Raw genomic sequence first — 17,002 nt, forward strand, 5'->3', positions numbered from 1 at the left:
TAAAAACCACTTTTCCTAACTAATAGGCTTCATAACTACAAAAATGCATTTAACTTCCTATGTAGCCTGGATAACATGAAGGCCGTGTACAATATTATCCCCTTTATAGAAAGGGTTGTTAGGAAAAGAAAGGATTTAGCTCATTTAGATGCGTTACTATATGAAAAACTCGATGAGAGTAACTAGTTGCACTATTAACATATGCAGATATGAAATCTGTAGAATTACTTTAGTCACTTTTTGTATAGTGGTTTTAATATGAAGCTTTGTACATTATGCACTTGTTTGCACAAAGTTCATTTAATCTTGAATTTATTGTATTTTGGTGTAAATGAAGATGTAAAACCTGATTTAAATTATTTTATTGAATTTGTATAAATATACACTGTTATATTTTTATACTACATTGAGCATCGATTTTCATATAGGACACATTATATCTAGTGCTCTATTTAATAATGTTTTATTGTATGGTTTTGAAGCACTGATATTTTCATAAAATAATTGTATGCTATTAGTCCCCTCCCTGATTTTTAAATATGTTTACATTGATTAATGATCCCTTGGCAGCGCTACAAAAATTAACTGTATATGATCTGAAATGTTGACTTGTATATTGTACCTTTTGATTCTTCTTTTAGTATTTTGTTTTTTATAAGTATGCTTTTATGGCTGTACATTCTATACCGAATAAAGCTGTTCTGACTTGACTTGCAGTAAACAAAATCAGAAAAGCAGTTTTATTAATGAACAGGGACGATTTTATATAAATCATGTTTACTATGTTCAGGACTTTGCTGAATCTTAAAATAAGAGCAAATATGGTATTACTTTCTGGGAAAGGTGGCAACACTAATGGCAAAGCCCAATCTTACTTTAACCGTTTTCGCTGGCTTTTTGAACTCCCCTGTGCCAGAGTCACAAGTCCCGGGCCAGTGACTCACTGCCCGGTGGAGCCAGGGTGTTTTCATGTGGCCTACAGAGCTGGGGAAGCTCATGCGGTGCCCTGGAGTACTGGAGTATTGAATATGAGACATGCATGGGCTGTCTGCTTCAGATGGATCGATGCTCCCTGTTACTGCACCTCCAGTTACAAGCCAGGAGGAGAGTCCAGCACCGCTCATAGTCTACACCTAGGGTGGCAGAACCCCAGCAGTTGGGTGCCATCAGTTGGCAGTGATCAGTGAAAAACTGGCCGCAGGGTGTGCTCAGTGGCAGTGACTGCTACCCTCCTGGGTTGCCACCTTCCTGTATTGTGCATGAACGAGGACCCACTCGGTACGCCAAGAAAAACACTACTGCCGCCCCCGCCTCAGGATCTGCTCTCGGCCACCATTGAGGAGCGTGTCTCGCTGTTTGGTAAAATAAAATCAGGCAAGGCACCACCCCTCGATCCACGTGACGGACCAAAGCACTTTCTCTGCAGACAGGGCCACATTGTCTGTATTCATGAGAGATCATGTGATACTCTCTCTAGCTGGGCAGGGTGGCTTGCGTCATACCACTGCTTCAGTAACTGGGTGATATCCTGAGCCGCAACGTGGTGCAATGTATTTAAAGTTCCCAGGGTGAAAATAAAGTTTGACGCAGCCACTGTCGCAAGGACAAAGAGCATGCAGCGGAACAGCACATCGCGCTTGCTGCCTAAACACATTCCAGCCTCCCCTCTTACAGGATGGCTTGGGGGGGGGGGGTCACTGGGGTGCTATATTTGCGTGACTAACACGTTTTAGTGCGGTGAGGTGTATGCCAGCCCTAAAATGCGTTAGTGTAACCCCTAAATCGTGATACTTGGCAAGGCTGCAAAATCTGCCGATCCCTCACCTTTCTAGGGTCACCAGGGAAAGAGAATATTTTCTCTCTCGCCCACTCACCTTTGTCTATTTCTATATTTAACCTCTTTCTAATCTGACAAGTTCTACTTCTGACTTTTTTTTTCCAGTGTAAGGATTTTTGGGGCACCCAGAATGTTTTTGTGTGACCCCTTTTCTGAATGTTTGTTTGGCATCTTTTGGTCTTCTGTTAGCATGAAATTAGTTGTTCCGAACAGCGACCCCAAAATATGCCTTGGCAAGTGCCCGTAAAATCCTGAAGACAACAACACTGTTTTAGAAAAGAGCGATCAGTTTAACATGAGTAGTAATGTTTGCATAGATTTATTTATATTGTGGTGGTTAATGGCAAATATTGCATTGTAAATTTTGGTTTGAAAATAAACTCCTGGGACTGTGCTGAGGGAATGACTACATCCACAAACACTGATTTCACAGTTACCCTAAAAATGACATATTTGCAAAAGCACTTGTGAAAAATGCCACATGCTTTGTGTGTTTCCCTCAGTTTGTTGGTTTTCTTTGGACACCTAGATTTTTTTTTTTGTATTTTGATTCTGGTGTATCTTTATCTGTTGAACAAGCCTGGGGAGAGGATGTAGCCTTACGGCTAGAACGGTCGACCTCGGCTAGAGCGGTCGACCTCGGCTAGAGAGGTCGACCTCGAAGCTGGGGAACCGGGTTTGAGTCTCTGCAACGACGCTCAACATCCTGTGATTCTGGGCAAATCACTTAATCTCCCCGTGCCTAACAAAAATGAATGTGTTAATCTGTAACGAAACTGTGCTCATGTAAAGCGCTCTGATACCCAATGTCTTGGGTCTAATTCGTGCTATATAAAACTCTTTAAAAAACAAAGCCTCAGAGAGATGTGCACAGTTTCAAAATCAAACTGTTCTGCTCTTCAGTGTGACTACTGCAGTACGGAGCTAACCTGCTAAGTTTTGACCCGACAGGTACCTGGCACTCAAAGAGTCCCCAACGGGCCATTAGAAGCTAGCCAAAGAAAGTCATGATTACTGATCTAGTACTGTTGTAATAAATAAGTGAAGTAAGTTGTCTCCTCCATAAAGCTGGCAGCTCAGACTCCAGCCATCACTCTTTCCTAAACTTGGGACATGAAACTGTTTCATAGAATTATTTTTGATATCTCTTACCATTAATGAGATATGAGAAGAAATACAATTTCCAGCACGGACCACAATCGTTGGGTTGAACTTGTGAAGCATGAATCTGTTCTCTAGGGAGCTGGCACAAGCAAATAAGAGGGCAGTGTGAGGCTCAAAAAGAGGCTTGATTGCGTCATCCTCTATGCCATGCTGGATTGGTATGCCATTGACGATTATTAGCCAAAAGACACTGTGCCAGGACTAAAAGACATAATTGTGTAGTAAATAGGATTCTTGCTTTCTGCAAAGGTTGCAGTCATGAGATTGTACCTGTCCACTAATGGTGTAGGTTTGTCCCCTTTAAGTATCCAGAGTAGGGCCACCATTGAACAGGACCAGCTATCTCTCAGGGATGTATGTCAATGACTGAAGGCTGTGAACGACTGTCTAGGTTCGATCTTTAATGCTTAAAGAAAAGTTACTCCTTTTTGCACATAGTAGAATATGTGAAAAGTGTCAAGTTTCTCCATAAGTTTAGGAGAAAAAAGCAACACAGGGCAAAAAGGCCCTTGACAATCTTGTAGTTCTTGAGTAAAGATAAAATATATGCAGAAAGAGATAAGCAATACTCCAAACTCTCCCTGATATCAGGGAAGAAAGAAGAGCTAAGCATAAACATCTAATAGAAAAATCCAAAGGGAATTCAGGCGGCAAGAAGCAAAAATAATAGCAAGTGGGTGATGAGCACAATGCAAAATAAGGAGACTGATGCTTTGCAACACACCTTTCTTTCATTAATGCCTTCTTTATATATGAAATCACAGGAAAAGACTCAACATCATATCAGAATGACTTTTGGACACTCATGGGTATGCTAGTATGTAGATCGGTGGAAGTGTGTTGACATGCCTAAAGTTCGTACTGTATGGAAGTCCTGGGGACTTCAGAGTAAACTGGCCCTGATGATATGTTGGATCAAGTTGTTAATTTGAGTCTTGGAGCCATCCATGTCGAGCGGAATGGCTAGAAGCTTCCTGCTGAATCTTTAGATTCAAGCTCCCACACGCGGTTTGCTCAACACACAAGTCAGCAATCCAGATGAGTCTAAACCATAGTAACTACCCAGAGACAGCGATGGCTCAACAGGGGCTTGAGGTGCCTGCGTCTGACTTTGACACAACTCAGCACATACATATGCACATTTTACTCACTTGCCTTGACTCACCTCAAAGTTCTCCTACAGTCAATTTAACTCCAACGCAGCTCAAAAATTCTACAAGTAAATTGACCAAACACCCCCTATAATCTTCCTAAAGTCTTCACAAGCAGACTCAATTCTTTATCGCCCTGCGCTCACTGTTTGCTGGATACAAATACTGACTGGAATGCAGTTTCCACAATAAAACTAGGTGACTTACTTTTAATCTTGTTAGGATTCCTATATTTTAAAGAACACTCGATAATCTGTATCCTTTATTTTGATTAAGGCTTTTTTATGATTATTATCTCTTGAAATTCTCCAATAAAATTTAGTTTTTGAGTTTAATTTTACTTTGCTCCAGATTGAGGAAGAACATAACAGTATTGGGAACATCATCCCTAGATGTTTCTGTGGTAGCCCTAGAGCCACGGATATTGAAAAATGCATAAAATACAGATGTGAAAAAGGCTCTGGCAGAAGGAAATTTAGGGACTGCGTCAAATAATCTCACTAGGCCTAGGACGCATGTATGGACACTGCAATGTAATCTAGAGATAGCTTGATTAAAAGTAATAAGCTAGCAGCATGTGTGCCTTTCCACATTCTTTGAACCAGCATCCTTGGAATTTTACTAACCCCATTCACTGATCAGTAGACAAGCGCAAGTGTTTACAGACAAGTCCCAGGGAGACCATAACAAGGGTGGCTCTGGTGCATAGAAATTTAAGTATGGATATTGGAAGAGAAAAGCATCAAGGTCTTTTAAAAGATGCAGTCTGAGAAGGGTAGTCTGGCCAACCTCATTAAAAAAAAATACCAATGAGGGAAGACATATTTGATGCCTCCATGGCCATTGTGCTGGGATTATCATTGCCCCTATCCAGGAAGCGAAGAGCGGGATTGTCCCAGAAGACTCATTCGTGAGGTGGCAAAGAAAACAACTACTGTGGGTTTAATGGCAGACGATAGTACAAAGAGAATTACTGTGGAGCTCTGAAGGTTCCTAAAAAGACTTCAGTGAATGGGGTACCTGTGAGTACACATGTGCAGCCCTATTATGCAGGTGGTAAGGTTGGGCAGTCTTCTAGGTTAGTCTGCTTTCACAATATCAATCAATCAGGAGTTGTAGAGTGCGGCTGCTTCACCCGTAAGGGTCTCGAGGCGCAGTGGGATCATGCTGCAGGATCATGCTGCCAGTTCCTGTTGGTTGAACATCCAGGTCTTTAGGTTCTTCCTGAACTGCTGGAGCGATGGTGAAGCTCTGAGGTGCAGGCGGAGGGTGTTCCATGTCTTAGCTACCAGATGGAAGAAGGTGCGGCCTCTGCTGTTTTCCCAGCGGATATAGAGAATGACCATCTCAATGGTCAACCTGGAATGGGAGAGGGGTGGTCGCCCTGATGAGAGTGCATGTCTGCCCAGTTTTGCTAGTGAAATACATCAGTGGCTTGTAGATGTTGCCTCTGTTCTTTATGAGAAAGTTGCCTCGAGAACCACCCCATAGTGGAGTATTGATCTGGCTGGCCTTCTTTGGGAGGAAGTCAATAATTGTAACACTTTTGTTGAGCTCATATGATTTTCACCACCAGGAACTAAAGGGAATCAAATAGCCTCTGTCTAACTTTGATGCAACTCAGTTGCTTCAGATGCAGATCCGCTCCTGTGCATTTCTGTGCTTCAAGTAGTTTGATGCAGTAGCCAGCTTCTATGGCTAATTCTATATGACACCTTGCATTAGCTTCCCCTACTGTAGAGGTCATTCTGCACTTCCTTGTTTGCAGGCAGCATGCCAGCCATAACTACCGATTACTATGTGGGTTCCACAAGGAGTCACAGTTTATTAAGAAAGAACTCTTGACTCACCGCACCTTTTATTATCTCTTGGCCACCACCAATGTTGCTGAATGCTGGGATTGCTGAACATAAAGGCTACCTAGTTTTGATTCCACATTATGCCTCTTTCTTCCACCATCCTACACTTTGTGCCTTGGAACCTCAGTCTTTGCGGTTCTTTTTTACTCCTGCTTTCCCCATTTATCAGTCTTATCCTGTCTTTCACTTCATCCTTTCTTCTCCTTTCCTCCAGATAAAAGTCTGAAGGTGAAAAATATGTTATAGTCCCCACCATCGCTTGCAACCACCTGCACAAATTAAGCACTGACATCAGTAGGCCTGGTGCAATCTGGGTTATTGTTCCAGAGTAGCCCTGATTGAACAGAGAATGCCCAGCCTTTCTTCTCTGTTAATGACAGGATAGTATGTGTAAGCATAGAGCAGATGAGGAACACAATATTCTGAATAAATCATTTAGGGCCATATGTATGAACACAGTTTCCTATAGGCAAAGAATGGGTAAAACCCTTTGATACATATGGCCCTTAATCCCTAATTCTGCTAATCGGGCCATTGCGACCGGGAAAATGCATGCTACATGTGGCCCTCCATCCCTAAGGAAGAAGATCTTTGTCCATTGCTAAACTGATAGACATTACTCTAAATTTTGTGTTGATTTGTACTGATGTTATGAAAGTTCATTTCCAAAAAAAATAGTATTAAATTGTTTAAGGTTACAGTATCTGATAGTCCCATCACTGGCCATGGCAATGAGTTAATTTAGGCTGTCCACACCATGTGACTGCAATGCCTACAGGGCACTGCTCCAGATCTCATACAGCCAAGAGTTCATCCTCCCCCACAACTCGAATCTCCATATTTGCTTCTAGCCTTATGTTGTTTATTGTCATTTTACATGACTGTCAAAGTTGTTGGAGTCAATCCTCTATCAATTTGACAGAGGCCGTAGATGTTCCTTTAGGTAGATTCCCATTTATGCACATTATCCATTGCAAACCTTTTTTATACATTTTATTAGTTTATTTGGAATAATGGACAAACATCAATTTTCCAGATTACTATGAATTCCCCCTTTCCATCCTTCCCTCCTCTGGCCTACCGTCAAAGCAATTACTAAAGAATCAGCAGGGTTTTGATTATAATAAATAATGTTATTAGACATGTATAATGCTGTACCCTGCTACCCACATCCTCTCCAGCAACCAACCCTTGCTATTGGAGAGAATTTGCTGTTGTTTTGCAGTGTGAGGTACCATTCAGATGTTATTTTATACCACGTTTCCCTGTGTGGGCTAAAGAACGGTGGTGGATTAAACCCAGATCTTTTGACTGGGTGTGAGTGTTTGATTGATTCAGATGCTCCGTCCATCACCACCCCCTTTTGTACCGCTTTTGGCCGCCATATGTGTGGCAGGGTATGCTCAGACGTGAATCCCTTGCTCACTTTGCCACTGGATTCAAGCAAGCCGGGCTGAAGACGGCTGGAATGCCAGAAACCGGTCCTCGGAAGCTTGTTTCCGGTCCAGGGAAGACATGGCTTGGCAGTTCGGGCTGGACTGTTCCCATGAGGCACAGGGTCAGACTGATTTGCATATAGCCATGTCTGAACTGGGGTGGCAGAGTGGGATAAAGAACGGTGGTGGATTAAACCCAGATCTTTTGACTGGGTGTGAGTGTTTGATTGATTCAGATGCTCCGTCCATCACCACCCCGTTTTGTACCGCTTTTGGCCGCCATATGTGTGGCAGGGTATGCTCAGACGTGAGTCCCTTGCTCACTTTGCCACTGGATTCAAGCAAGCCGGGTGGAAGACGGCTGGAATGCCAGAAACCAGTCCTCGGAAGCTTGTTTCCGGTCCAGGGAAGACATGGCTTGGCAGTTCGGGCTGGACTGTTCCCATGAGGCACAGGGTCAGATTGATTTGCATATAGCCATGTCTGAACTGGGGTGGCAGAGTGGGCTAAAGAACGGTGGTGGATTAAACCCAGATCTTTTGACTGGGTGTGAGTGTTTGATTGATTCAGATGCTCCGTCCATCACCACCCCCTTTTGTACCGCTTTTGGCTGCCATATGTGTGGCAGGGTATGCTCAAACGTGAGTCCCTTGCTCACTTTGCCACTGGATTCAAGCAAGCCGGGCTGAAGACGGCTGGAATGCCAGAAACCGGTCCTCGGAAGCTTGTTTCCGGTCCAGGGAAGACATGGCTTGGCAGTTCGGGCTGGACTGTTCCCATGAGGCACAGGGTCAGACTGATTTGCATATAGCCATGTCTGAACTGGGGTGGCAGAGTGGGCTAAAGAACGGTGGTGGATTAAACCCAGATCTTTTGACTGGGTGTGAGTGTTTGATTGATTCAGATGCTCCGTCCATCACCACCGCCTTTTGTACCGCTTTTGGCCGCCATATGTGTGACAGGGTATGCTCAGACGTGAGTCCCTTGCTCACTTTGCCACTGGATTCAAGCAAGCCGGGCTGAAGACGGCTGGAATGCCAGAAACCGGTCCTCCGAAGCTTGTTTCTGGTCCAGGGAAGACATGGCTTGGCAGTTCGGGCTGGACTGTTCCCATGAGGCACAGGGTCAGACTGATTTGCATATAGCCATGTCTGAACTGGGGTGGCAGAGTGGGCTAAAGAACGGTGGTGGATTAAACCCAGATATTTTGACTGGGTGTGAGTGTTTGATTGATTCAGATGCTCCGTCCATCACCACCCCCTTTTGTACCACGTTTCCCTTCATGGCATATTTGGCACTAGTTCAGGGATATCATCTCACAATCTGCACCATTCCTTTTGGGGTGTTTCTGTGCACAACACTTTCTCCAATTTATTTATATAGGGCCACTTATGTTTGTCCGGAAGGGGTTTAAGTGTCCTATATATTGCAAGGATCAGACCTTTAGTTGATCCATCGTTGGAGAACAATGTTTCAAAAGACGTCAGTTCCCTGGTTCCTCCTATTTTATAGCTCAGTGCCTTAGCTGACAGTAATGATTTCTGAGATATCAAAGTCAAGTTTACATTGGTTGAATGATTCGATCCGTGTGGTCCATGGCCGGTGTGAACTCTGGATGGTTCAGGACTGGCATAAATGGGGACTGGAAAGTTGTACCCATGGACCTCATTATTTTGGATACACAGGCCACCTTCAGTCTGTCCTGCTTTGGAAACCATAGATTCAGCAAGTTCAGTTCCATTATTGGCCAATGTTTTTCTGTCTCCTTTAGTGACCATTCCAATGCAACACAGAGTTGTGCCATCACTTAGTATGTCTGTATATCTGGGATTCTCAGTCCGCCTCCCTCTCTAGAGCCCTGGAATGGATGTATGACGTTACAACGCATACTTTTACTCCGCATACCATTACAACGCGGTATTCACAACGCATACCACTACAACGCATAGCGCTTTGGGGTGCTGGATAGTGGTAAGTATAATTTACTATTCTAACTCCAGTCCCCGTGGACCCTAGGGAAGGTGTTGGATAGTAAATTAAACTTACCTCTTATCCTAGAGCGCCCCCCAGCGCTATGCGTTGTAATGGTATGCGTTGTAATGCCTGCGTTGTAGTGGTAGTGCGTTGTAAAAAATGCGTTGTAACAGGTGAATACCCCCTGGAATACCTTCCTGGCCACTCTAGGTTTACTTTTCTACCAAACAAATCTATTGCAGGACTAGGGATCAGAACTGGAAGGGCTTAAAAAAGCACAACAATCTGGGATGAATTTGAAAGCATTCTTCTTGCCTATCCAGCTCCATCGAACCACAAGGCTTTTTATTTCTTATATCAGTGGAGCATAGTGCAGTAAACCTATTCAATGGTTATTTATCTTTGTCTGGGTCAAGAACTCTCCCATTCAAAGTATACCCCCTTTTAACGTTTCTCCGGTTCTTTTTAGTGTTCTTTAGCTTTACTTCCCTAGGCACACATTAGAAGAGAGCCCTCCCTCCTCCTTAACCCCTTCGATGCTCATGATGAGCTCAGCTCGTCACGCGATACACCTCTTGTACACTCATGACGAGCTGAGCTCGTCATGAACAATGGGAATAACTCGGGACCAGCACAGGAGGGGAATACCATCAGCAGCGATGGTGTTAATGCCAGTACTCAGGGCTTACAGACCGATTCGGCCCATTTAATTTGGTGTATTTCCGACTGTGGTGGCCATGTAGGCCCCACTCACTGCTCTCTCTGTACTCTCCTGGAGACCTGAGTCGTTGCTCGCTGTACGTGAGGCAGCGACTTTATTGGGTCCACAGGCTCATGGTGTGAACCCAAGATGGGCAATGGCCGTCAGCGGTTCTTTCTTGTAATCTGCATTCTCTAGATGAGATTGGTGTGGTCTCTCTGATCTTGTGAAGATTGCAACATTAGCTTTTCTGCTGCAAAGCTGGATGTTAGAGGTGTCATTCTTATTGTGGTCTTCCCCCTGACATTTTGTCTTCTCCTCTCCTGTTTTTTTAAACGTCGTTTTTGTTGCCTTAGGACTCTGTGCACTTTACCACTGTTAACCAGTGCTAAATTGCTTGTCATCCCCCCTTTAAACATGGTAAAATTGGCTTACACCCAATTGGCACATTTTATGTATTTATAACTCCCTAGTAAAATGGTACTACGTATACCCAAGGCCTGTAAATTGAATACTATCCGTGGGCCTGCACACTTATTGTGCCACCCATTAAAATAACTCTTTAAAACATGTCTCTGGCCTGCCATTGCAGTCTGCAGTGAAGTTTTAAACTGCCAATTCGACCTGGCAAAATAACCCTTTTGACAACCCTAAATGGTTCTTGCTGCCTTTACTTTTTCTGGTATACTTATTTATCACTCCCCTGGGCCCAGGGTGGATTTTGTCTCTTGTGCGAACACACATCTACAACCTTTGCTCCAGAAATAAAATGTTACTGATCTTGGGGACTTTAACTTTCATGCCAAGCCATGGTTTCTCCCAACTGATAAATGGTTCCACCCATCGGGCTGGCCATACTCTGGATGGCATCTTTACCAATAATTCAGTGCTCAAGCTGGATACTTCCTCTCACCTGGTCAGACCACAATGCAATTAGTTTCTGTATTAATTTGCCATAGTTGAAAAAGCTCATGAAGGCACCACCTTTGAGATCTAAGTTCCAAACTTGGAACCATTTGGATGCCAATAGGTTTGACCAGGTCCTTAGATCTACTTTATTTGCCACTCACTATGAATGTGACGCAGCTGCTGTACACTGCCAGTACTGGCTTGCGTGTTGCTCTAATATACTAGCAACTCAAGATCAAGTGAAATCTTCAGCCCCATGATTCTTGGATAATCTCAAATCGATACAACAGGCCTGCCGTAGGCAAGACCTCAAATGGCGTTCAGCATATGATACTCAGGAAAAAGAGGCCTGTGAGTTGTTAATCCATGATTACACAAGGCTATTCTTAATGTAGAATCTCATTACTCCCTCCAATTTCTCTCTAGGGATGTTACAGTCTTTTTAGTGCCTGAACGCCTCTGGGTATTTGTGAACTTTATAAAATGTATTTCATTTCGTTCATAAACCTTCCTTTGCAGTACATAAAAGTCGCCAGGTCATAAACAGCTCACAGGGTATGGTGCTTTAAAAAATAGGACATGTGTTTAAGTTTTACATGTCCTGGTAGTGAAAAACTCCTAAATTTGTTTGTCACTACTGTCAGGCCTACTTCTCCTGTAGGATAACGTTTGGTTACTGTATTACATTTAATAAGTGCAAACATTTGATTGGGAGCAGGTAGAACCGTCATCATTGATTTCAAATGACTTGTAATTTAAAATCCTTTTTTAATGGTAAAGTCAGATTTTAATAATAATTCTGAAAATGTAATTTTATAAAGTTGGCATTTTTTTGTCCTAACCATTTGGTGCTTGCTGCGTGTGTCCTAGGTTACATGACTGTGAATAGCTTAGCAGTTGGCCTTTGTTTATTCTTCTCCTTGCTTTCAGCGCATTAGCTGCCGCGCCTTTTACCTATCTTTTTAAAAGTGTTTTTGCCGTGTTTTATCTCGTGGCGCTTGTAGCTTACTTCGCAGCGCTTTAACGCTCACCTGTCAGCGCCTAATACTTTTCATCAGCGCTTTTTGCTAGAATTCCCTCTGTAAACTTAATCCTGTCGGCGTCCGCAGGCCGGGGAAGTTTGGGAGGCTCACCTGCACTTAAAACTTCATCTCCTCGCATTCGGCGAGGCCAGACAGCTTAGCTGGGTCCGACATCTTGGGTTGGGCTGTGAGGCGAGGCACTCCGCGGCCATCTTGCGTAAGGCAAGAGGCTAGTAGGCGGTCCTCCGCACTCTGAGGGGCTTCATAAGGAATCCGAGGTAAGGTCAGTTAGAACCTTGCTTTCAGCGCATTAGCTGCCGCGCCTTTTACCTATCTTTTTAAAAGTGTTTTTGCCGTGTTTTATCTCGTGGCGCTTGTAGCTTACTTCGCAGCGCTTTAACGCTCACCTGTCAGCGCCTAATACTTTTCATCAGCGCTTTTTGCTAGAATTCCCTCTGTAAACTTAATCCTGTCGGCGTCCGCAGGCCGGGGAAGTTTGGGAGGCTCACCTGCACTTAAAACTTCATCTCCTCGCATTCGGCGAGGCCAGACAGCTTAGCTGGGTCCGACATCTTGGGTTGGGCTGTGAGGCGAGGCACTCCGCGGCCATCTTGCGTAAGGCAAGAGGCTAGTAGGCGGTCCTCCGCTCAGCGTAATAGTACTTTAGGATGGATGGATCGACGCGCAGCGCTCGCGCGCAGCGGGCGCGTCGTAGGCGCGCCAGAGGTTTGCCAGAGGTAAGCCCGTTTGCGCCCGTTCGCGCAACGGACGCGCTTAGGGCCTCTACCTCTGGCCCCTTTAGCTCCCATCGTATCACCTATTCCCGGCCTGACCTACTGAGGCTCAGACCCTGTCAGAATGGGGCCAGACCACTAACTACCAAGCGAATCTCCTGTGGATTGCTTAATGTCAGATCTCTCTGTAAGCACCACATGGAAATCGCCTTTCTTATTGAGTCTGAAAATCTCGACGTCCTCTTTCTCACAGAAACGTGGACCCGGGAGGACTGTGAGGTGGAGTTGGGCCTAGCCTGCCCTTCGGGCTATAAAATCAGTCACACTCCTCGCCCGCTTAACCGAGGAGGAGGAATCGGATTTATCTATAAAGATTCGCTTACTCTCTCCCAGCTAAAGATTCGTGAGGTATCAGGTTTTGAACTGATGGGCTTTACAGTTAAACAGCAGGAGCTGAAACTGTGCTCAGGTGTTCTTTGTTATCGCCCCCCAGGACCAGCACCAACTATGGCACTCCTCATTGACTTGATTTACGAACTCTCTAGTTCTCACTCCAAGTTATTGATTCTTGGTGACTTTAACCTGTGGGCCGGTGGCTCAAGGGACAATGTATTTTATTCCCTCAGCCAAGCCTGCATGGATATTAAGATGGAACAGTTGGTGAATGCCACCACGCATCGTAGGGGTCACATTCTGGATTGGTATTCGCGGACCCATCATGGGTTTCGATAGAGGATATTAAGTGCCAGTATTGGACAGACCACTTCTTGATCTTGTTTTCTCTCTGGCTGGAGGACCATACCTCACGAGAGGCTGGACTACCCCAAGCTAAATTAGAGAGACCTTGGTCCCGTATTCTTAAAACCTCCCCCCTGCCGAACATCTTAGATAAGGACTTTAAGCTTGGCACTACAGCCGAGGAGAGCTATGCTCGCTTCTGTCAATCAATTTCGAGCTCCTTGGATAAGCTGGCACCCCTTCGGAAGTCACGGGGTAGGGTGAATCGAGCTAGCCCTTGGTATACGAGCGAACTCCGTCAGCTCAAACTCGACTGCAAACGTGCCGAAAGGACGTGGAGGAAACAATACTTAGACTCGGAGAAAACTGTGTTCCGGTCTGCCACACAAAATTACAAGGCTCAGATCAAGTTGGCTAAAGCGTCCTATCTTGAATCCACCTTGACTCATGCCCCTAACAAGGCACAGGCCCTTTTCAAAATTGTCAGAGACCTTGCCCATCCCACATGTGTGGCCAGTTCCGTCCCTGCATCGCAGGACCTCTGTGATTCTATTGCCGAGGCCTTTGAGGAGAAAATCCGCAGAATCCTGGAGGGTCTGCAGGACCCAGTCGATTCTCCTACTGGTCCGGGAGCCCCGGAGCTGATGGCTAGTCGACCCTTGCAGGGGATTTCTCACCCCTGTTTAGAAGCTCCAGCCTCAACTACCAGTCGACCCCGACCAGAGGACCAGGCATACAACTTGGGAGCTCCGGCAATCGAGGCCAGTCGACCCCAGTTGAGTGGCTTTCCCCTTTTCCCCGTGGATCAGGCTCTTAGTTTGGGAGCTCCGGCAAGGGAGGCCAGTCGACCCCAGCTGAGTAGCTTCTCCTCGCCCTCCCCGGACCAAGTCCTCAGTCTGGGAGCTCCGGCAAGTGAGGCCAGTCGACCCCAGCTGAGTAGCTCTCCCCCACCCCCCTTGGTCCGGGCCCTCAGTCTGGGAGCTCCGGCGACGAAGGCCAGTCGACCCCAGCTGAGTAGCTCTTCTCTGCCTCCTGCGGACCAAACTCTCAGTCTGGAAGCTCCGGCGCTTGAGGCCAGTCGACCCCGGCTGAGCAGTTCTCCCCTACCCTTTTTGGACCAGGCCCTCAGTTTGGGAGCTCCGGCAAGTGAAGCCAGTCGACCCCAACTGAGTAGCTTTCCTTTGCCTTCCTTGGAGGAGTTTAGCAACCTAGCCCTCACGATCTCATCTGGTTCGCCTCTTGACCCTCTTCCGCCAAAACTCTGGAGGTTGTTCCAGGAGGAACTTTTCCAGCCTTTACATTCCATCTGCTGCCAGTCATTGGAAACGGGGATTGTACCGGGTTGTTGGAAGAAGGCAGTGGTATCTCCGCTTTTAAAAAAACCTACGCTGGACCCTGCCTGTCTCTCCAATTACCGGCCGATCTCTCTGTTGCCTTTTCCAGTGCAAATCTTGGAAAAGTTGGTTACCCGCACTCTATCCGGCTTCTTGGAAGAAAACACATGGCTGGATGAGACGCAATTCGGCTTCCGCCCAGCTCATGGGACGGAATCCGCGTTAGTGACCGTGCTTGACAATCTGCGGGCGCGAGTCGACAGTGGTCGGGCAGCCTTTCTTGTGCTGCTCGACATGTCGTCCGCGTTCGACACGGTCAGCCATCCAACCTTGATAGCGAGGCTGGAGGAGTGTGGAGTTAAAGACAAGGCTAGGGACTGGCTAATTTCCTACCTGGATAATCGTCAACAACGTGTGTCGCTCCCTCCCTTCAGCTCAGAGGAGCGGAGAGTAGGACAAGGAGTACCGCAGGGCTCAGCCATCAGCCCTATACTCTTTAACATTTACCTCCGCCCACTAGTCCAGCTTATTAAATCCTTTGGGATCTCTGCATTTAATTATGCAGATGATACCCAGCTGGTCTTTTCGCTGGAGGGACAGGATGCGGTCCCACTGGAGACTTTTCACCGATGTATGCAGGCCACAGCGGATTGGCTCCGTTTGAACTCGTTACAGTTCAACGGTACCAAAACTGAGGTTCTGCATTGTTCCGGTGATCGAATTCCCAGGAACCTCCCAGACGACTTCTGGCCCCCGTCCTTCTCTGAGACGGTGTCTGCCACACATTCGGCGCGTAATCTGGGGGTCACTTTTGGGCCCAATTTACAGCTGGACCTGCACGTAAACAAGATCACGTCTACGTGCATGATGCTTATCCGGATGTTGCGCAAGGTTCTACCTCTCCTTCCTGAGCAAGCCAGGTCCGAAGTAGTGCGGAGCACAATTCTAAGTCGACTCGACTACTGCAACGCACTACTATTGGATGCCCCTGTAACACTACTGGGCAAGCTCCAAAGGGTACAGAATCTGGCGGCTAAACTCGCTCTGTCCCGCCCCTATTACAGCTCGGCTACAGCAGCACTACAGGAACTCCACTGGCTGCCGATTCACCTTCGTGTTCGCTACAAAGCCGCATGCATAGTGTTCAGAGCTATTCATGGCTTGGGACCTATCCCACTGCAGAGAATGTTTGCTTGGTATCTTCCAGCTCGAGCACTACGCTCCTCGTCATCCAAGCTGTTAGTGGTCCCGCGCTTCCAGAGAGTGAGGATGGGTGGCCGATCGTTCAGAGTAGCGGCGGCCAAACTCTGGAACTCCCTACCACTATCCCTCAGGAGCCTTGAGGCTCTCCCAGCCTTTAGAAAGGCGTTGAAAACCCACCTATTCCCGAGGATAGGCTAGTTGCTGAAGCTGCTGTTAGATCAGGGTTCAAAGCGCCAGGATGCCCTTGGTGGTGACAGGCTGCGCTCTATAAGTATACCACAATTACAATTACAATTTCTCAGACTAAGGAGCGCTGAGTGTTGGCAGGATAGGCCATCCTGCCAAGATTGATGGGGCGGAGCTGTTCCCTGCCCCACTTACATTTCAAAGGACTGCCTCCAGCACACTCACAAAGGAATTTAACACCAGTCTTTTGTCACCTTAGACTACTTGGAGCCTTGGTAGGGGAATAAATGAACTTTCCAGAACCAGATATGGGGTAGCCTAGAAGGTTCTCCACTTCAAAGGCAGGCACCAAGTATAGATATTGGACCCTCAGACCAAGACTTCAGTACATGCTTGGACCTATAGAAGACTCCAGAAGGACTGCCTTCTGCCCCAGGGAACTGCCCTGCCGCTACTAGAGGACTGCCCTGCTGCTAGAGGGCTGCCTGGATCCCCAGATGAATGTCCTGCTGCTGAAGGCCTACCTTGCTGAAGGAAAACTGGATCATCTCCTTTTTCCAGGAAGGCCTGAGTGACTTTAAGGGTCAATTGACTGACCTCCTGTTCCAAGCTAAAGGGGCAGAACAAGCACCAACGGTATTTGCCGATGCAAAGCTCTAGCAATGACTTTCCGCAATGCCCAATAAGATCTTTGCACTACAGTGACAATCGTCTGCGACACCAGGACTGCTCTTTGCGATACAGCGATGACTATC

General features: G+C 46.3%; 1 protein-coding gene across 1 annotated transcript in view; it reads right to left on the reverse strand.

The window, feature by feature from the left end:
- Positions 1 to 17,002, reverse strand: part of LOC147709528 (dihydropyrimidinase-related protein 1-like) — a 199,957-nt gene that overhangs the window by 12,194 nt on the left and 170,761 nt on the right. The gene's annotated exons all lie outside the window — the stretch shown is intronic.

Source organism: Lissotriton vulgaris, chromosome 6 (genome assembly GCF_964263255.1).
Source record: "Lissotriton vulgaris chromosome 6, aLisVul1.2, whole genome shotgun sequence".
Classification (NCBI taxonomy): domain Eukaryota; kingdom Metazoa; phylum Chordata; class Amphibia; order Caudata; family Salamandridae; genus Lissotriton; species Lissotriton vulgaris.